At 38.0% G+C, this 19,742-nt stretch overlaps 16 non-coding genes across 16 annotated transcripts; all 16 read left to right on the top strand.

Moving 5' to 3' along the window:
* Positions 1-120: 120 nt before the first annotated feature.
* On the top strand, positions 121-193 carry trnav-uac (transfer RNA valine (anticodon UAC)). Its single transcript has one exon. It is a non-coding gene; the product is annotated as a tRNA-Val (tRNA).
* A 1,980-nt stretch (positions 194-2,173) lies between these two features.
* On the top strand, positions 2,174-2,246 carry trnav-uac (transfer RNA valine (anticodon UAC)). The gene has a single exon. It is a non-coding gene; the product is annotated as a tRNA-Val (tRNA).
* Positions 2,247-4,226: 1,980 nt separating this feature from the next.
* trnav-uac (transfer RNA valine (anticodon UAC)) lies at positions 4,227-4,299 on the top strand. Its single transcript has one exon. It is a non-coding gene; the product is annotated as a tRNA-Val (tRNA).
* Positions 4,300-6,279: 1,980 nt separating this feature from the next.
* Positions 6,280-6,352, top strand: trnav-uac (transfer RNA valine (anticodon UAC)). Its single transcript has one exon. It is a non-coding gene; the product is annotated as a tRNA-Val (tRNA).
* Positions 6,353-6,903: 551 nt separating this feature from the next.
* On the top strand, positions 6,904-6,976 carry trnav-aac (transfer RNA valine (anticodon AAC)). The gene has a single exon. It is a non-coding gene; the product is annotated as a tRNA-Val (tRNA).
* Positions 6,977-8,592: 1,616 nt separating this feature from the next.
* On the top strand, positions 8,593-8,665 carry trnav-aac (transfer RNA valine (anticodon AAC)). The gene has a single exon. It is a non-coding gene; the product is annotated as a tRNA-Val (tRNA).
* Positions 8,666-10,565: 1,900 nt separating this feature from the next.
* On the top strand, positions 10,566-10,638 carry trnav-aac (transfer RNA valine (anticodon AAC)). The gene has a single exon. It is a non-coding gene; the product is annotated as a tRNA-Val (tRNA).
* Positions 10,639-12,254: 1,616 nt separating this feature from the next.
* trnav-aac (transfer RNA valine (anticodon AAC)) lies at positions 12,255-12,327 on the top strand. The gene has a single exon. It is a non-coding gene; the product is annotated as a tRNA-Val (tRNA).
* Positions 12,328-14,807: 2,480 nt separating this feature from the next.
* trnav-cac (transfer RNA valine (anticodon CAC)) lies at positions 14,808-14,880 on the top strand. Its single transcript has one exon. It is a non-coding gene; the product is annotated as a tRNA-Val (tRNA).
* A 337-nt stretch (positions 14,881-15,217) lies between these two features.
* trnav-cac (transfer RNA valine (anticodon CAC)) lies at positions 15,218-15,290 on the top strand. The gene has a single exon. It is a non-coding gene; the product is annotated as a tRNA-Val (tRNA).
* A 765-nt stretch (positions 15,291-16,055) lies between these two features.
* trnav-aac (transfer RNA valine (anticodon AAC)) lies at positions 16,056-16,128 on the top strand. The gene has a single exon. It is a non-coding gene; the product is annotated as a tRNA-Val (tRNA).
* A 652-nt stretch (positions 16,129-16,780) lies between these two features.
* On the top strand, positions 16,781-16,853 carry trnag-ccc (transfer RNA glycine (anticodon CCC)). The gene has a single exon. It is a non-coding gene; the product is annotated as a tRNA-Gly (tRNA).
* A 525-nt stretch (positions 16,854-17,378) lies between these two features.
* On the top strand, positions 17,379-17,451 carry trnav-aac (transfer RNA valine (anticodon AAC)). Its single transcript has one exon. It is a non-coding gene; the product is annotated as a tRNA-Val (tRNA).
* A 652-nt stretch (positions 17,452-18,103) lies between these two features.
* trnav-cac (transfer RNA valine (anticodon CAC)) lies at positions 18,104-18,176 on the top strand. The gene has a single exon. It is a non-coding gene; the product is annotated as a tRNA-Val (tRNA).
* Positions 18,177-18,487: 311 nt separating this feature from the next.
* trnag-ccc (transfer RNA glycine (anticodon CCC)) lies at positions 18,488-18,560 on the top strand. Its single transcript has one exon. It is a non-coding gene; the product is annotated as a tRNA-Gly (tRNA).
* An 865-nt stretch (positions 18,561-19,425) lies between these two features.
* Positions 19,426-19,498, top strand: trnag-ccc (transfer RNA glycine (anticodon CCC)). Its single transcript has one exon. It is a non-coding gene; the product is annotated as a tRNA-Gly (tRNA).
* Positions 19,499-19,742: the final 244 nt, after the last annotated feature.

Below are 19,742 nucleotides of genomic sequence, written 5' to 3'. Positions count from 1 at the left end.
CTCTTTGACACATTCAGTAAGAACTGTATTTATAACAGATAATAATATTTTGGAAATTCAAATACATGCAGTGAATAGCAGTAAAATTTGGTTTAGTACTTGCAAAAATCACATGCGGCAGTTTCTGTAGTGTAGTGGTTATCACGTTCGCTTTACACGCGAAAGGTCCCCGGTTCGAAACCGGGTGGAAACAGTGCTCTTTGACACATTCAGTAAGAACTGTATTTATAACAGTGAATATTTGCTTTCATAAATGCCTTATTTTGGAAATTCAAATAAATGATGTGAATATCAGTAAAACATGCAGCAGTTTCTGTAGTGTAGTGGTTATCACGTTCGCTTAACATGTGAAAGGTCCCCGGTTCGAAACCGGGTGGAAACAGTGCTCTTTGACACATTCAGTAAGAACTGTATTTATAACAGTAAATAGTTGCTTTCATAAATGCCTTATTTTGGAAATTCAAATAAATGATGTGAATATCAGTAAAATTTGGTTTAGTCCTTGCAAAAATCACATGCAGTAGTTTCTGTAGTGTAGTGGTTATCACATTCGCCTCACACGCGAAAGGTCCCCGGTTCGAAACCGTGTGGAAACAGTGCTCTTTGACACATTCAGTAAGAACTGTATGTATAACAGTAAATAGTTGCTTTCATAAATGCCTTATTATGGAAATTCAAATAAATTATGTGAATATCAGTAAAATTTGGTTTAGTCCTTGCAAAAACCACATGCAGCAGTTTCTGTAGTGTAGTGGTTATCACATTCGCTTCACACGCGAAAGGTCCCCGGTTTGAAACCGGGTGGAAACAATGCTCTTTGACACATTCAGTAAGAACTGTATTTATAACAGTGAATAGTTGCTTTCATAATTGCCTTATTTTGGAAATTCAAAGACATGCAGTGAATATCAGTAAAATTTGGTTTAGTCCTTGCAAAAATCACATGCAGGAGTTTCTGTAGTGTAGTGGTTATCACATTCGCTTAACACGCGAAAGGTCCCCGGTTCGAAACCGGGTGGAAACAGTGCTCTTTGACACATTCAGTAAGAACTGTATTTATAACAGTGAATAGTTGCTTTCATAAATGCCTTATTTTGGAAATTCAAAGACATGCAGTGAATATCAGTAAAATTTGGTTTAGACCTTGCAAAAACTACATGCAGCAGTTTCTGTAGTGTAGTGGTTATCACATTCGCCTCATACGCGAAAGGTCCCCGGTTCGAAACCGGGTGGAAACAGTGCTCTTTGACACATTCAGTAAGAACTGTATGTATAACAGTAAATAGTTGCTTTCATAAATGCCTTATTATGGAAATTCAAATAAATTATGTGAATATCAGTAAAATTTGGTTTAGTCCTTGCAAAAACCACATGCAGCAGTTTCTGTAGTGTAGTGGTTATCACATTCGCTTCACATGCGAAAGGTCCCCGGTTTGAAACCGGGTGGAAACAGTGCTCTTTGACACATTCAGTAAGAACTGTATTTATAACAGTGAATAGTTGCTTTCATAATTGCCTTATTTTGGAAATTCAAAGACATGCAGTGAATATCAGTAAAATTTGGTTTAGTCCTTGCAAAAATCACATGCAGGAGTTTCTGTAGTGTAGTGGTTATCACATTCGCTTAACACGCGAAAGGTCCCCGGTTCGAAACCGGGTGGAAACAGTGCTCTTTGACACATTCAGTAAGAACTGTATTTATAACAGTGAATAGTTGCTTTCATAAATGCCTTATTTTGGAAATTCAAAGACATGCAGTGAATATCAGTAAAATTTGGTTTAGTCCTTGCAAAAATTACATGCAGCAGTTTCTGTAGTGAAGTGGTTATCACGTTCGCTTAACACGCGAAAGGTCCCTGGTTTGAAACCGGGTGGAAAAAGTGCTTTCTTTCATAAATGCCTTATTTTGGAAATTCAAATACATGCAGTGAATATCAGTAAAATTTGGTTTAGTCCTTGCAAAAATCACATGAAGCAGTTTCTGTAGTGTAGTGGTTATCACATTCGCTTCACACGCGAAAGGTCCCCGGTTCGAAACCGGGTGGGAACAGTGCTCTTTGACACATTCAGTAAGAACTGTATTTATAACAGATAATAATATTTTGGAAATTCAAATACATGCAGTGAATAGCAGTAAAATTTGGTTTAGTACTTGCAAAAATCACATGCGGCAGTTTCTGTAGTGTAGTGGTTATCACGTTCGCTTTACACGCGAAAGGTCCCCGGTTCGAAACCGGGTGGAAACAGTGCTCTTTGACACATTCAGTAAGAACTGTATTTATAACAGTGAATATTTGCTTTCATAAATGCCTTATTTTGGAAATTCAAATAAATGATGTGAATATCAGTAAAACATGCAGCAGTTTCTGTAGTGTAGTGGTTATCACGTTCGCTTAACATGTGAAAGGTCCCCGGTTCGAAACCGGGTGGAAACAGTGCTCTTTGACACATTCAGTAAGAACTGTATTTATAACAGTAAATAGTTGCTTTCATAAATGCCTTATTTTGGAAATTCAAATAAATGATGTGAATATCAGTAAAATTTGGTTTAGTCCTTGCAAAAATCACATGCAGTAGTTTCTGTAGTGTAGTGGTTATCACATTCGCCTCACACGCGAAAGGTCCCCGGTTCGAAACCGTGTGGAAACAGTGCTCTTTGACACATTCAGTAAGAACTGTATGTATAACAGTAAATAGTTGCTTTCATAAATGCCTTATTATGGAAATTCAAATACATTATGTGAATATCAGTAAAATTTGGTTTAGTCCTTGCAAAAACCACATGCAGCAGTTTCTGTAGTGTAGTGGTTATCACATTCGCTTCACACGCGAAAGGTCCCCGGTTTGAAACCGGGTGGAAACAGTGCTCTTTGACACATTCAGTAAGAACTGTATTTATAACAGTGAATAGTTGCTTTCATAATTGCCTTATTTTGGAAATTCAAAGACATGCAGTGAATATCAGTAAAATTTGGTTTAGTCCTTGCAAAAATCACATGCAGGAGTTTCTGTAGTGTAGTGGTTATCACATTCGCTTAACACGCGAAAGGTCCCCGGTTCGAAACCGGGTGGAAACAGTGCTCTTTGACACATTCAGTAAGAACTGTATTTATAACAGTGAATAGTTGCTTTCATAAATGCCTTATTTTGGAAATTCAAAGACATGCAGTGAATATCAGTAAAATTTGGTTTAGACCTTGCAAAAACTACATGCAGCAGTTTCAGTAGTGTAGTGGTTATCACATTCGCCTCACACGCGAAAGGTCCCCGGTTCGAAACCGGGTGGAAACAGTGCTCTTTGACACATTCAGTAAGAACTGTATGTATAACAGTAAATAGTTGCTTTCATAAATGCCTTATTATGGAAATTCAAATAAATTATGTGAATATCAGTAAAATTTGGTTTAGTCCTTGCAAAAACCACATGCAGCAGTTTCTGTAGTGTAGTGGTTATCACATTCGCTTCACACGCGAAAGGTCCCCGGTTTGAAACCGGGTGGAAACAGTGCTCTTTGACACATTCAGTAAGAACTGTATTTATAACAGTGAATAGTTGCTTTCATAATTGCCTTATTTTGGAAATTCAAAGACATGCAGTGAATATCAGTAAAATTTGGTTTAGTCCTTGCAAAAATCACATGCAGGAGTTTCTGTAGTGTAGTGGTTATCACATTCGCTTAACACGCGAAAGGTCCCCGGTTCGAAACCGGGTGGAAACAGTGCTCTTTGACACATTCAGTAAGAACTGTATTTATAACAGTGAATAGTTGCTTTCATAAATGCCTTATTTTGGAAATTCAAAGACATGCAGTGAATATCAGTAAAATTTGGTTTAGTCCTTGCAAAAATTACATGCAGCAGTTTCTGTAGTGAAGTGGTTATCACGTTCGCTTAACACGCGAAAGGTCCCTGGTTTGAAACCGGGTGGAAAAAGTGCTTTCTTTCATAAATGCCTTATTTTGGAAATTCAAATACATGCAGTGAATATCAGTAAAATTTGGTTTAGTCCTTGCAAAAATCACATGAAGCAGTTTCTGTAGTGTAGTGGTTATCACATTCGCTTCACACGCGAAAGGTCCCCGGTTCGAAAACGGGTGGGAACAGTGCTCTTTGACACATTCAGTAAGAACTGTATTCATAACAGATAATAATATTTTGGAAATTCAAATACATGCAGTGAATAGCAGTAAAATTTGGTTTAGTACTTGCAAAAATCACATGCGGCAGTTTCTGTAGTGTAGTGGTTATCACGTTCGCTTTACACGCGAAAGGTCCCCGGTTCGAAACCGGGTGGAAACAGTGCTCTTTGACACATTCAGTAAGAACTGTATTTATAACAGTGAATATTTGCTTTCATAAATGCCTTATTTTGGAAATTCAAATAAATGATGTGAATATCAGTAAAACATGCAGCAGTTTCTGTAGTGTAGTGGTTATCACGTTCGCTTAACATGTGAAAGGTCCCCGGTTCGAAACCGGGTGGAAACAGTGCTCTTTGACACATTCAGTAAGAACTGTATTTATAACAGTAAATAGTTGCTTTCATAAATGCCTTATTTTGGAAATTCAAATAAATTATGTGAATATCAGTAAAATTTGGTTTAGTCCTTGCAAAAACCACATGCAGCAGTTTCTGTAGTGTAGTGGTTATCACATTCGCTTCACACGCGAAAGGTCCCCGGTTTGAAACCGGGTGGAAACAGTGCTCTTTGACACATTCAGTAAGAACTGTATTTATAACAGTGAATAGTTGCTTTCAAAATTGCCATATTTTGGAAATTCAAAGACATGCAGTGAATATCAGTAAAATTTGGTTTAGTCCTTGCAAAAATCACATGCAGGAGTTTCTGTAGTGTAGTGGTTATCACATTCGCTTAACACGCGAAAGGTCCCCGGTTCGAAACCGGGTGGAAACAGTGCTCTTTGACACATTCAGTAAGAACTGTATTTATAACAGTGAATAGTTGCTTTCATAAATGCCTTATTTTGGAAATTCAAAGACATGCAGTGAATATCAGTAAAATTTGGTTTAGACCTTGCAAAAACTACATGCAGCAGTTTCTGTAGTGTAGTGGTTATCACATTCGCCTCACACGCGAAAGGTCCACGGTTCGAAACCGGGTGGAAACAGTGCTCTTTGACACATTCAGTAAGAACTGTATGTATAACAGTAAATAGTTGCTTTCATAAATGCCTTATTATGGAAATTCAAATAAATTATGTGAATATCAGTAAAATTTGGTTTAGTCCTTGCAAAAACCACATGCAGCAGTTTCTGTAGTGTAGTGGTTATCACATTCGCTTCACACGCGAAAGGTCCCCGGTTTGAAACCGGGTGGAAACAGTGCTCTTTGACACATTCAGTAAGAACTGTATTTATAACAGTGAATAGTTGCTTTCATAATTGCCTTATTTTGGAAATTCAAAGACATGCAGTGAATATCAGTAAAATTTGGTTTAGTCCTTGCAAAAATCACATGCAGGAGTTTCTGTAGTGTAGTGGTTATCACATTCGCTTAACACGCGAAAGGTCCCCGGTTCGAAACCGGGTGGAAACAGTGCTCTTTGACACATTCAGTAAGAACTGTATTTATAACAGTGAATAGTTGCTTTCATAAATGCCTTATTTTGGAAATTCAAAGACATGCAGTGAATATCAGTAAAATTTGGTTTAGACCTTGCAAAAACTACATGCAGCAGTTTCTGTAGTGTAGTGGTTATCACATATGCTTCACACGCGAAAGGTCCTCGGTTCAAAACAGGGTGGAAACAGTGCTCACTGACACATTCAGTAAGAACTGTATTTATAACAGTGAATAGTTGCTTTCATAAATGCCTTATTTTGGAAATTCAAAGACATGCAGTGAATATCAGTAAAATTTGGTTTAGTCCTTGCAAAAATTACATGCAGCAGTTTCTGTAGTGAAGTGGTTATCACGTTCGCTTAACACGCGAAAGGTCCCTGGTTTGAAACCGGGTGGAAAAATTGCTTTCTTTCATAAATGCCTTATTTTGGAAATTCAAATACATGCAGTGAATATCAGTAAAATTTGGTTTAGTCCTTGCAAAAATCACATGAAGCAGTTTCTGTAGTGTAGTGGTTATCACATTCGCTTCACACGCGAAAGGTCCCCGGTTCGAAACCGGGTGGGAACAGTGCTCTTTGACACATTCAGTAAGAACTTTATTTATAACAGATAATAATATTTTGGAAATTCAAATACATGCAGTGAATAGCAGTAAAATTTGGTTTAGTACTTGCAAAAATCACATGCGGCAGTTTCTGTAGTGTAGTGGTTATCACGTTCGCTTTACACGCGAAAGGTCCCCGGTTCGAAACCGGGTGGAAACAGTGCTCATTGACACATTCAGTAAGAACTGTATTTATAACAGTGAATAGTTGCTTTCATAAATGCCTTATTTTGGAAATTCAAATACATGCAGTGAATATCAGTAAAATTTGGTTTAGTCCTTGCAAAAATCACATGCAGCAGTTTCTGTAGTGTAGTGGTTATCACGTTCGCTTAACACGCGAAAGGTCCCTGGTTTGAAACCGGGTGGAAAAAGTGCTCTTTGACACATTCAGTAAGAACTGTATTCATAACAGATAATAATATTTTGGAAATTCAAATACATGCAGTGAATAGCAGTAAAATTTGGTTTAGTCCTTGCAAAAATCACATGCGGCAGTTTCTGTAGTGTAGTGGTTATCACGTTCGCTTTACATGCGAAAGGTCCCCGGTTCGAAACCGGGTGGAAACAGTGCTCTTTGACACATTCAGTAAGAACTGTATTTATAACAGTGAATAGTTGCTTTCATAAATGCCTTATTTTGGAAATTCAAATAAATGATGTGAATATCAGTAAAATTTGGTTTAGTCCTTGCAAAAATCACATGCAGCAGTTTCTGTGGTGTAGTGGTTATCACGTTCGCTTAACATGCGAAAGGTCCCCGGTTCGAAACCGGGTGGAAACAGTGCATTCTTTCATAAATGCCTTATTTTCGAAATTCAAATACATGCAGTGAATATCAGTCAAATTTGGTTTAGTCCTTGCAAAAATCACATGCAGCAGTTTCTGTAGTGTAGTGGTTATCACGTTCGCTTAACACGTGAAAGGTCCCCGGTTCGAAACCGGGTGGAAACAGTGCTCTTTGAACACATTCAGTAAGAACTGTATTTATAACAGTGAATAGTTGCTTTCATAAATGCCTTATTTTGGAAATTCAAAGACATGCAGTGAATATCAGTAAAATTTGGTTTAGTCCTTGCAAAAATCACATGCAGCAGTTTCTGTAGTGTAGTGGTTATCACGTTCGCTTAACATGCGAAAGGTCCCCGGTTCGAAACCGGTTGGAAACAGTGCATTCTTTCATAAATGCCATATTTTCGAAATTCAAATACATGCAGTGAATATCAGTAAAATTTGGTTTAGTCCTTGCAAAAATCACATGCAGCAGTTTCTGTAGTGTAGTGGTTATCACGTTCGCTTAACACGCGAAAGGTCCCAGGTTCGAAAACGGGTGGCAACAGTGCATTCTTTCATAAATGCCTTATATTGGAAATTCAAATAAATGATGTGAATATCAGTAAAATTTGGTTTAGACCTTGCAAAAATCACATGCGGCAGTTTCTGTAGTGTAGTGGTTATCACGTTCGCTTAACACGCGAAAGGTCCCTGGTTTGAAACCGGGTGGAAAAAGTGCTTTCTTTCATAAATGCCTTATATTGGAAATTCAAAGACATGCAGTGAATATCAGTAAAATTTGGTTTAGACCTTGCAAAAACTACATGCAGCAGTTTCTGTAGTGTAGTGGTTATCACATATGCTTCACACGCGAAAGGTCTTCGGTTCAAAACAGGGTGGAAACAGTGCTCATTGACACATTCAGTAAGAACTGTATTTATAACAGTGAATAGTTGCTTTCATAAATGCCTTATTTTGGAAATTCAAAGACATGCAGTGAATATCAGTAAAATTTGGTTTAGTCCTTGCAAAAATTACATGCAGCAGTTTCTGTAGTGAAGTGGTTATCACGTTCGCTTAACACGCGAAAGGTCCCTGGTTTGAAACCGGGTGGAAAAAGTGCTTTCTTTCATAAATGCCTTATTTTGGAAATTCAAATACATGCAGTGAATATCAGTAAAATTTGGTTTAGTCCTTGCAAAAATCACATGCAGCAGTTTCTGTAGTGTAGTGGTTATCACGTTCGCTTAACACGCGAAAGGTCCCTGGTTTGAAACCGGGTGGAAAAAGTGCTCTTTGACACATTCAGTAAGAACTGTATTCATAACAGATAATAATATTTTGGAAATTCAAATACATGCAGTGAATAGCAGTAAAATTTGGTTTAGTCCTTGCAAAAATCACATGCGGCAGTTTCTGTAGTGTAGTGGTTATCACGTTCGCTTTACATGCGAAAGGTCCCCGGTTCGAAACCGGGTGGAAACAGTGCTCTTTGACACATTCAGTAAGAACTGTATTTATAACAGTGAATAGTTGCTTTCATAAATGCCTTATTTTGGAAATTCAAATAAATGATGTGAATATCAGTAAAATTTGGTTTAGTCCTTGCAAAAATCACATGCAGCAGTTTCTGTGGTGTAGTGGTTATCACGTTCGCTTAACATGCGAAAGGTCCCCGGTTCGAAACCGGGTGGAAACAGTGCATTCTTTCATAAATGCCTTATTTTCGAAATTCAAATACATGCAGTGAATATCAGTCAAATTTGGTTTAGTCCTTGCAAAAATCACATGCAGCAGTTTCTGTAGTGTAGTGGTTATCACGTTCGCTTAACACGTGAAAGGTCCCCGGTTCGAAACCGGGTGGAAACAGTGCTCTTTGAACACATTCAGTAAGAACTGTATTTATAACAGTGAATAGTTGCTTTCATAAATGCCTTATTTTGGAAATTCAAAGACATGCAGTGAATATCAGTAAAATTTGGTTTAGTCCTTGCAAAAATCACATGCAGCAGTTTCTGTAGTGTAGTGGTTATCACGTTCGCTTAACATGCGAAAGGTCCCCGGTTCGAAACCGGTTGGAAACAGTGCATTCTTTCATAAATGCCATATTTTCGAAATTCAAATACATGCAGTGAATATCAGTAAAATTTGGTTTAGTCCTTGCAAAAATCACATGCAGCAGTTTCTGTAGTGTAGTGGTTATCACGTTCGCTTCACACGCGAAAGGTCCCAGGTTCGAAAACGGGTGGCAACAGTGCATTCTTTCATAAATGCCTTATATTGGAAATTCAAATAAATGATGTGAATATCAGTAAAATTTGGTTTAGACCTTGCAAAAACCACATGCAGCAGTTTCTGTAGTGTAGTGGTTATCACAGTCGCTTCACACGCGAAGGGTCCCCGGTTCGAAACCGGGTGGAAACAGTACTCTTTGACACATTCAGTAAGAACTGTATTCATAACAGATAATAATATTTTGGAAATTCAAATACATGCAGTGAATATCAGTAAAATTTGGTTTAGTCCTTGCAAAAACCACATGCAGCAGTTTCTGTAGTGTAGTGGTTATCACATTCGCTTCACATGCAAAAGGTCCCCGGTTCGAAACCGGGTGGAAACAGTGCTCTTTGACACATTCATTAAGAACTGTATTTATAAAAGTGAATAGTTGCTTTCATAAATGCCTTATTTTGGAAATTCAAATAAATGATGTGAATATCAGTAAAATTTGGTTTAGTCCTTGCAAAAATCACATGCAGCAGTTTCTGTAGTGTAGTGGTTATCACATTCGCTTCACTCGCGAAAGGTCCCTGGTTCGAAACCGGGTGGAAACAGTGCTCTTTGACACATTCAGTAAGAACTGTATTTATAACAGTGAATTGTTGCTTTCATAAATGCCTTATTTTGGAAATTCAAAGACATACAGTGAATATCAGTAAAATTTGGTTTAGTCCTTGCAAAAATCACATGCAGCAGTTTCTGTAGTGTAGTGGTTATCACATTTGCTTCACACGCGAAAGGTCCCCGGTTCGAAACCGGGTGGAAACAGTGCTCTTTGACACATTCAGTAAGAACTGTATTTATAACAGTGAATAGTTGCTTTCATAAATGCCTTATTTTGGAAATTCAAATACATGCAGTGAATATCAGTAAAATTTGGTTTAGTCCTTGCAAAAATCACATGCAGCAGTTTCTGTAGTGTAGTGGTTATCACGTTCGCTTAACACGCGAAAGGTCCCTGGTTTGAAACCGGGTGGAAAAAGTGCTCTTTGACACATTCAGTAAGAACTGTATTCATAACAGATAATAATATTTTGGAAATTCAAATACATGCAGTGAATAGCAGTAAAATTTGGTTTAGTCCTTGCAAAAATCACATGCGGCAGTTTCTGTAGTGTAGTGGTTATCACGTTCGCTTTACATGCGAAAGGTCCCCGGTTCGAAACCGGGTGGAAACAGTGCTCTTTGACACATTCAGTAAGAACTGTATTTATAACAGTGAATAGTTGCTTTCATAAATGCCTTATTTTGGAAATTCAAATAAATGATGTGAATATCAGTAAAATTTGGTTTAGTCCTTGCAAAAATCACATGCAGCAGTTTCTGTGGTGTAGTGGTTATCACGTTCGCTTAACATGCGAAAGGTCCCCGGTTCGAAACCGGGTGGAAACAGTGCATTCTTTCATAAATGCCTTATTTTCGAAATTCAAATACATGCAGTGAATATCAGTCAAATTTGGTTTAGTCCTTGCAAAAATCACATGCAGCAGTTTCTGTAGTGTAGTGGTTATCACGTTCGCTTAACACGTGAAAGGTCCCCGGTTCGAAACCGGGTGGAAACAGTGCTCTTTGAACACATTCAGTAAGAACTGTATTTATAACAGTGAATAGTTGCTTTCATAAATGCCTTATTTTGGAAATTCAAAGACATGCAGTGAATATCAGTAAAATTTGGTTTAGTCCTTGCAAAAATCACATGCAGCAGTTTCTGTAGTGTAGTGGTTATCACGTTCGCTTAACATGCGAAAGGTCCCCGGTTCGAAACCGGTTGGAAACAGTGCATTCTTTCATAAATGCCATATTTTCGAAATTCAAATACATGCAGTGAATATCAGTAAAATTTGGTTTAGTCCTTGCAAAAAACACATGCAGCAGTTTCTGTAGTGTAGTGGTTATCACGTTCGCTTAACACGCGAAAGGTCCCAGGTTCGAAAACGGGTGGCAACAGTGCATTCTTTCATAAATGCCTTATATTGGAAATTCAAATAAATGATGTGAATATCAGTAAAATTTGGTTTAGACCTTGCAAAAATCACATGCGGCAGTTTCTGTAGTGTAGTGGTTATCACGTTCGCTTAACACGCGAAAGGTCCCTGGTTTGAAACCGGGTGGAAAAAGTGCTTTCTTTCATAAATGCCTTATATTGGAAATTCAAAGACATGCAGTGAATATCAGTAAAATTTGGTTTAGACCTTGCAAAAACTACATACAGCAGTTTCTGTAGTGTAGTGGTTATCACATATGCTTCACACGCGAAAGGTCTTCGGTTCAAAACAGGGTGGAAACAGTGCTCATTGACACATTCAGTAAGAACTGTATTTATAACAGTGAATAGTTGCTTTCATAAATGCCTTATTTTGGAAATTCAAAGACATGCAGTGAATATCAGTAAAATTTGGTTTAGTCCTTGCAAAAATTACATGCAGCAGTTTCTGTAGTGAAGTGGTTATCACGTTCGCTTAACACGCGAAAGGTCCCTGGTTTGAAACCGGGTGGAAAAAGTGCTTTCTTTCATAAATGCCTTATTTTGGAAATTCAAATACATGCAGTGAATATCAGTAAAATTTGGTTTAGTCCTTGCAAAAATCACATGCAGCAGTTTCTGTAGTGTAGTGGTTATCACGTTCGCTTAACACGCGAAAGGTCCCTGGTTTGAAACCGGGTGGAAAAAGTGCTCTTTGACACATTCAGTAAGAACTGTATTCATAACAGATAATAATATTTTGGAAATTCAAATACATGCAGTGAATAGCAGTAAAATTTGGTTTAGTCCTTGCAAAAATCACATGCGGCAGTTTCTGTAGTGTAGTGGTTATCACGTTCGCTTTACATGCGAAAGGTCCCCGGTTCGAAACCGGGTGGAAACAGTGCTCTTTGACACATTCAGTAAGAACTGTATTTATAACAGTGAATAGTTGCTTTCATAAATGCCTTATTTTGGAAATTCAAATAAATGATGTGAATATCAGTAAAATTTGGTTTAGTCCTTGCAAAAATCACATGCAGCAGTTTCTGTGGTGTAGTGGTTATCACGTTCGCTTAACATGCGAAAGGTCCCCGGTTCGAAACCGGGTGGAAACAGTGCATTCTTTCATAAATGCCTTATTTTCGAAATTCAAATACATGCAGTGAATATCAGTCAAATTTGGTTTAGTCCTTGCAAAAATCACATGCAGCAGTTTCTGTAGTGTAGTGGTTATCACGTTCGCTTAACACGTGAAAGGTCCCCGGTTCGAAACCGGGTGGAAACAGTGCTCTTTGAACACATTCAGTAAGAACTGTATTTATAACAGTGAATAGTTGCTTTCATAAATGCCTTATTTTGGAAATTCAAAGACATGCAGTGAATATCAGTCAAATTTGGTTTAGTCCTTGCAAAAATCACATGCAGTAGTTTCTGTAGTGTAGTGGTTATCACGTTCGCGTAACATGCGAAAGGTCCCCGGTTCGAAACCGGTTGGAAACAGTGCATTCTTTCATAAATGCCATATTTTCGAAATTCAAATACATGCAGTGAATATCAGTAAAATTTGGTTTAGTCCTTGCAAAAATCACATGCAGCAGTTTCTGTAGTGTAGTGGTTATCACGTTCGCTTAACACGCGAAAGGTCCCAGGTTCGAAAACGGGTGGCAACAGTGCATTCTTTCATAAATGCCTTATATTGGAAATTCAAATAAATGATGTGAATATCAGTAAAATTTGGTTTAGACCTTGCAAAAACCACATGCAGCAGTTTCTGTAGTGTAGTGGTTATCACATTCGCTTCACACGCGAAGGGTCCCCGGTTCGAAACCGGGTGGAAACAGTACTCTTTGACACATTCAGTAAGAACTGTATTCATAACAGATAATAATATTTTGGAAATTCAAATACATGCAGTGAATATCAGTAAAATTTGGTTTAGTCCTTGCAAAAACCACATGCAGCAGTTTCTGTAGTGTAGTGGTTATCACATTCGCTTCACATGCAAAAGGTCCCCGGTTCGAAACCGGGTGGAAACAGTGCTCTTTGACACATTCATTAAGAACTGTATTTATAACAGTGAATAGTTGCTTTCATAAATGCCTTATTTTGGAAATTCAAATAAATGATGTGAATATCAGTAAAATTTGGTTTAGTCCTTGCAAAAATCACATGCAGCAGTTTCTGTAGTGTAGTGGTTATCACATTTGCTTCACTCGCGAAAGGTCCCTGGTTCGAAACCGGGTGGAAACAGTGCTCTTTGACACATTCAGTAAGAACTGTATTTATAACAGTGAATTGTTGCTTTCATAAATGCCTTATTTTGGAAATTCAAAGACATACAGTGAATATCAGTAAAATTTGGTTTAGTCCTTGCAAAAATCACATGCAGCAGTTTCTGTAGTGTAGTGGTTATCACATTTGCTTCACACGCGAAAGGTCCCCGGTTCGAAACCGGGTGGAAACAGTGCTCTTTGACACATTCAGTAAGAACTGAATTTATAACAGTGAATAGTTGCTTTCATAAATGCCTTATTTTGGAAATTCAAATAAATGATGTGAATATCAGTAAAATTTGGTTTAGTCCTTGCAAAAATCACATGCAGCAGTTTCTGTAGTGTAGTGGTTATCACGTTCGCTCAACACGCGAAAGGTCCCTGGTTTGAAACCGGGTGGAAAAAGTGCTTTCTTTCATAAATGCCTTAGTTTGGAAATTCAAATACATGCAGTGAATATCAGTCAAATTTGGTTTAGTCCTTGCAAAAACCACATGAAGCAGTTTCTGTAGTGTAGTGGTTATCACATTTGCTTCACACGCGAAAGGTCCCCGGTTCGAAACCGGGTGGAAACAGTACTCTTTGACACATTCAGTAAGAACTGTATTCATAACAGATAATAATATTTTGGAAATTCAAATACATGCAGTGAATAGCAGTAAAATTTGGTTTAGTCCTTGCAAAAATCACATGCGGCAGTTTCTGTAGTGTAGTGGTTATCACGTTCGCTTTACATGCGAAAGGTCCCCGGTTCGAAACCGGGTGGAAACAGTGCTCTTTGACACATTCAGTAAGAACTGAATTTATAACAGTGAATAGTTGCTTTCATAAATGCCTTATTTTGGAAATTCAAATAAATGATGTGAATATCAGTAAAATTTGGTTTAGTCCTTGCAAAAATCACATGCAGCAGTTTCTGTAGTGTAGTGGTTATCACGTTCGCTTTACATGCGAAAGGTCCCCGGTTCGAAACCGGGTGGAAACAATGCTCTTTGACACATTCAGTAAGAACTGTATTTATAACAGTGAATAGTTGCTTTCATAAATGACTTATTTTGGAAATTCAAAGACATGCAGTGAATATCAGTAAAATTTGGTTTAGTCCTTGCAAAAACCACATGAAGCAGTTTCTGTAGTGTAGTGGTTATCACATTTGCTTCACACGCGAAAGGTCCCCGGTTCGAAACCGGGTGGAAACAGTGCTCTTTGACACATTCAGTAAGAACTGTATTTATAACAGATAATAATATTTTGGAAATTCAAATACATGCAGTGAATATCAGTAAAATTTGGTTTAGTCCTTGCAAAAACCACACGAAGCAGTTTCTGTAGTGTAGTGGTTATCACATTCGCTTCACACGCGAAAGGTCCCCGGTTCGAAACCGGGTGGAAACAGTGCTCTTTGACACATTCAGTAAGAACTGTATTTATAACAGATAATAATATTTTGGAAATTCAAATACATGCAGTGAATAGCAGTAAAATTTGGTTTAGTCCTTGCAAAAATCACATGCGGCAGTTTCTGTAGTGTAGTGGTTATCACGTTCGCTTTACACGCGAAAGATCCCCGGTTCGAAACCGGGTGGAAACAGTGCTCTTTGACACATTCAGTAAGAACTGTATTTATAACAGTGAATAGTTGCTTTCATAAATGCCTTATTTTGGAAATTCAAATAAATGATGTGAATATCAGTAAAATTTGGTTTAGTCCTTGCAAAAATCACATGCTGTAGTTTCTGTAGTGTAGTGGTTATCACGTTCGCCTCACACGCGAAAGGTCCCCGGTTCGAAACCGGGTGGAAACAGTGCTCTTTGACACATTCAGTAAGAACTGTATTTATAACAGTAAATAGTTGCTTTCATAATTGCCTTATTTTGGAAATTCAAAGACATGCAGTGAATATCAGTAAAATTTGGTTTAGTCCTTGCAAAAATCACATGCAGGAGTTTCTGTAGTGTAGTGGTTATCACATTCGCTTAACACGCGAAATGTCCCCGGTTCGAAACCGGGTGGAAACAGTGCTCTTTGACACATTCAGTAAGAACTGTATTTATAACAGATAATAATATTTTGGAAATTCAAATACATGCAGTGAATAGCAGTAAAATTTGGTTTAGTCCTTGCAAAACTCACATGAGGCAGTTTCTGTAGTGTAGTGGTTATCACGTTCGCTTTACACGCGAAAGGTCCCCGGTTCGAAACCGTGTGGAAACAATGCTCTTTGACACATTCAGTAAGAACTGTATTTATAACAGTGAATAGTTGCTTTCATAAATGCCTTATTTTGGAAATTCAAAGACATGCAGTGAATATCAGTAAAATTTGGTTTAGTCCTTGCAAAAACCACATGAAGCAGTTTCTGTAGTGTAGTGGTTATCACATTTGCTTCACACGCGAAAGGTCCCCGGTTCGAAACCGGGTGGAAACAGTGCTCTTTGACACATTCAGTAAGAACTGTATTTATAACAGTGAATAGTTGCTTTCATAAATGCCTTATTTTGGAAATTCAAAGACATGCAGTGAATATCAGTAAAATTTGGTTTAGTCCTTGCAAAAATCACATGCAGCAGTTTCTGTGGTGTAGTGGTTATCACGTTCGCTTAACATGCGAAAGGTCCCCGGTTCGAAACCGGGTGGAAACAGTGCATTCTTTCATAAATGCCTTATTTTCGAAATTCAAATACATGCAGTGAATATCAGTCAAATTTGGTTTAGTCCTTGCAAAAATCACATGCAGCAGTTTCTGTAGTGTAGTGGTTATCACGTTCGCTTAACACGTGAAAGGTCCCCGGTTCGAAACCGGGTGGAAACAGTGCTCTTTGAACACATTCAGTAAGAACTGTATTTATAACAGTGAATAGTTGCTTTCATAAATGCCTTATTTTGGAAATTCAAAGACATGCAGTGAATATCAGTAAAATTTGGTTTAGTCCTTGCAAAATTCACATGCAGCAGTTTCTGTAGTGTAGTGGTTATCACGTTCGCTTAACATGCGAAAGGTCCCCGGTTCGAAACCGGTTGGAAACAGTGCATTCTTTCATAAATGCCATATTTTCGAAATTCAAAGACATGCAGTGAATATCAGTAAAATTTGGTTTAGTCCTTGCAAAAATCACATGCAGCAGTTTCTGTAGTGAAGTGGTTATCACGTTCGCTTAACACGCGAAAGGTCCCCGGTTCGAAATAGGGTGGAAACAGTGCATTCTTTCATAAATGCCTTATTTTGGAAATTCAAATACATGCAGTGAATATCAGTAAAATTTGGTTTAGTCCTTGCAAAAATCACATGAAGCAGTTTCTGTAGTGTAGTGGTTATCACATTCGCTTCCCACGCGAAAGGTCCCCGGTTCGAATCCGGGTGGAAACAGTGCTCTTTGACACATTCAGTAAGAACTGTATTTATAACAGTGAATAGTTGCTTTCATAAATGCCTTATTTTGGAAATTCAAAGACATGCAGTGAATATCAGTAAAATTTGGTTTAGTCCTTGCAAAAATCACATGCGGCAGTTTCTGTAGTGTAGTGGTTATCACGTTCGCTTAACACGCGAAAGGTCCCTGGTTTGAAATAGGGTGGAAACAGTGCATTCTTTCATAAATACCTTATTTTGGAAATTCAAATACATGCAGTGAATATCAGTAAAATTTGGTTTAGTCCTTGCAAAAATCACATGCAGCAGTTTCTGTAGTGTAGTGGTTATCACATTTGCTTCACACGCGAAAGGTCCCCGGTTCGAAACCGGGTGGAAACAGTGCTCTTTGACACATTCAGTAAAAACTGAATTTATAACAGTGAATAGTTGCTTTCATAAATGCCTTATTTTGGAAATTCAAATAAATGATGTGAATATCAGTAAAATTTGGTTTAGTCCTTGCAAAAATCACATGCAGCAGTTTCTGTGGTGTAGTGGTTATCACGTTCGCTTAACATGCGAAAGGTCCCCGGTTCGAAACCGGGTGGAAACAGTGCATTCTTTCATAAATGCCTTATTTTCGAAATTCAAATACATGCAGTGAATATCAGTCAAATTTGGTTTAGTCCTTGCAAAAATCACATGCAGCAGTTTCTGTAGTGTAGTGGTTATCACGTTCGCTTAACACGTGAAAGGTCCCCGGTTCGAAACCGGGTGGAAACAGTGCTCTTTGAACACATTCAGTAAGAACTGTATTTATAACAGTGAATAGTTGCTTTCATAAATGCCTTATTTTGGAAATTCAAAGACATGCAGTGAATATCAGTAAAATTTGGTTTAGTCCTTGCAAAAATCACATGCAGCAGTTTCTGTAGTGTAGTGGTTATCACGTTCGCTTAACATGCGAAAGGTCCCCGGTTCGAAACCGGTTGGAAACAGTGCATTCTTTCATAAATGCCATATTTTCGAAATTCAAATACATGCAGTGAATATCAGTAAAATTTGGTTTAGTCCTTGCAAAAATCACATGCAGCAGTTTCTGTAGTGTAGTGGTTATCACGTTCGCTTAACACGCGAAAGGTCCCCGGTTCGAAAACGGGTGGCAACAGTGCATTCTTTCATAAATGCCTTATATTGGAAATTCAAATAAATGATGTGAATATCAGTAAAATTTGGTTTAGACCTTGCAAAAACCACATGCAGCAGTTTCTGTAGTGTAGTGGTTATCACATTCGCTTCACACGCGAAAGGTCCCCGGTTCGAAACCGGGTGGAAACAGTGCTCATTGACACATTCAGTAAGAACTGAATTTATAACAGTGAATAGTTGCTTTCATAAATGCCTTATTTTGGTAATTCAAAGACATGCAGTGAATATCAGTAAAATTTGGTTTAGTCCTTGCAAAAATCACATGCAGCAGTTTCTGTAGTGAAGTGGTTATCACGTTCGCTTAACACGCGAAAGGTCCCCGGTTCGAAATAGGGTGGAAACAGTGCATTCTTTCATAAATGCCTTATTTTGGAAATTCAAATACATGCAGTGAATAGCAGTAAAATTTGGTTTAGTCCTTGCAAAAATCACATGAAGCAGTTTCTGTAGTGTAGTGGTTATCACATTTGCTTCCCACGCGAAAGGTCCCCGGTTCGAATCCGGGTGGAAACAGTGCTCTTTGACACATTCAGTAAGAACTGTATTTATAACAGTGAATAGTTGCTTTCATAAATGCCTTATTTTGGAAATTCAAAGACATGCAGTGAATATCAGTAAAATTTGGTTTAGTCCTTGCAAAAATCACATGCGGCAGTTTCTGTAGTGTAGTGGTTATCACGTTCGCTTCACACGCGAAAGGTCCCCGGTTTGAAATAGGGTGGAAACAGTGCATTCTTTCATAAATACCTTATTTTGGAAATTCAAATACATGCAGTGAATATCAGTAAAATTTGGTTTAGTCCTTGCAAAAACCACATGCAGCAGTTTCTGTAGTGTAGTGGTTATCACATTCGCTTCACACGCGAAAGGTCCCTGGTTCGAAACCGGGTGGAAACAGTGCTCATTGACACATTCAGTAAGAACTGAATTTATAACAGTGAATAGTTGCTTTCATAAATGCCTTATTTTGGTAATTCAAAGACATGCAGTGAATATCAGTAAAATTTGGTTTAGTCCTTGCAAAAATCACATGCAGCAGTTTCTGTAGTGAAGTGGTTATCACGTTCGCTTAACACGCGAAAGGTCCCCGGTTCGAAATAGGGTGGAAACAGTGCATTCTTTCATAAATGCCTTATTTTGGTAATTCAAAGACATGCAGTGAATATCAGTAAAATTTGGTTTAGTCCTTGCAAAAATCACATGCAGCAGTTTCTGTAGTGAAGTGGTTATCACGTTCGCTTAACACGCGAAAGGTCCCCGGTTCGAAATAGGGTGGAAACAGTGCATTCTTTCATAAATGCCTTATTTTGGAAATTCAAATACATGCAGTGAATATCAGTAAAATTTGGTTTAGTCCTTGCAAAAATCACATGAAGCAGTTTCTGTAGTGTAGTGGTTATCACATTTGCTTCCCACGCGAAAGGTCCCCGGTTCGAATCCGGGTGGAAACAGTGCTCTTTGACACATTCAGTAAGAACTGTATTTATAACAGTGAATAGTTGCTTTCATAAATGCCTTATTTTGGAAATTCAAATAAATGATGTGAATATCAGTAAAGTTTGGTTTAGTCCTTGCAAAAATCACATGCAGCAGTTTCTGTAGTGTAGTGGTTATCACGTTCGCTTAACACGCGAAAGGTCCCTGGTTTGAAACCGGGTGAAAAAGTGCTCTTTGACACATTCAGTAAGAACTGTA

Source organism: Salvelinus alpinus, chromosome 3 (genome assembly GCF_045679555.1).
Source record: "Salvelinus alpinus chromosome 3, SLU_Salpinus.1, whole genome shotgun sequence".
Taxonomy (NCBI): Eukaryota; Metazoa; Chordata; class Actinopteri; order Salmoniformes; family Salmonidae; genus Salvelinus; species Salvelinus alpinus.
Note: the sequence above shows the minus strand (reverse complement) of the source record. Positions and strands in the feature narration are given on the sequence as shown.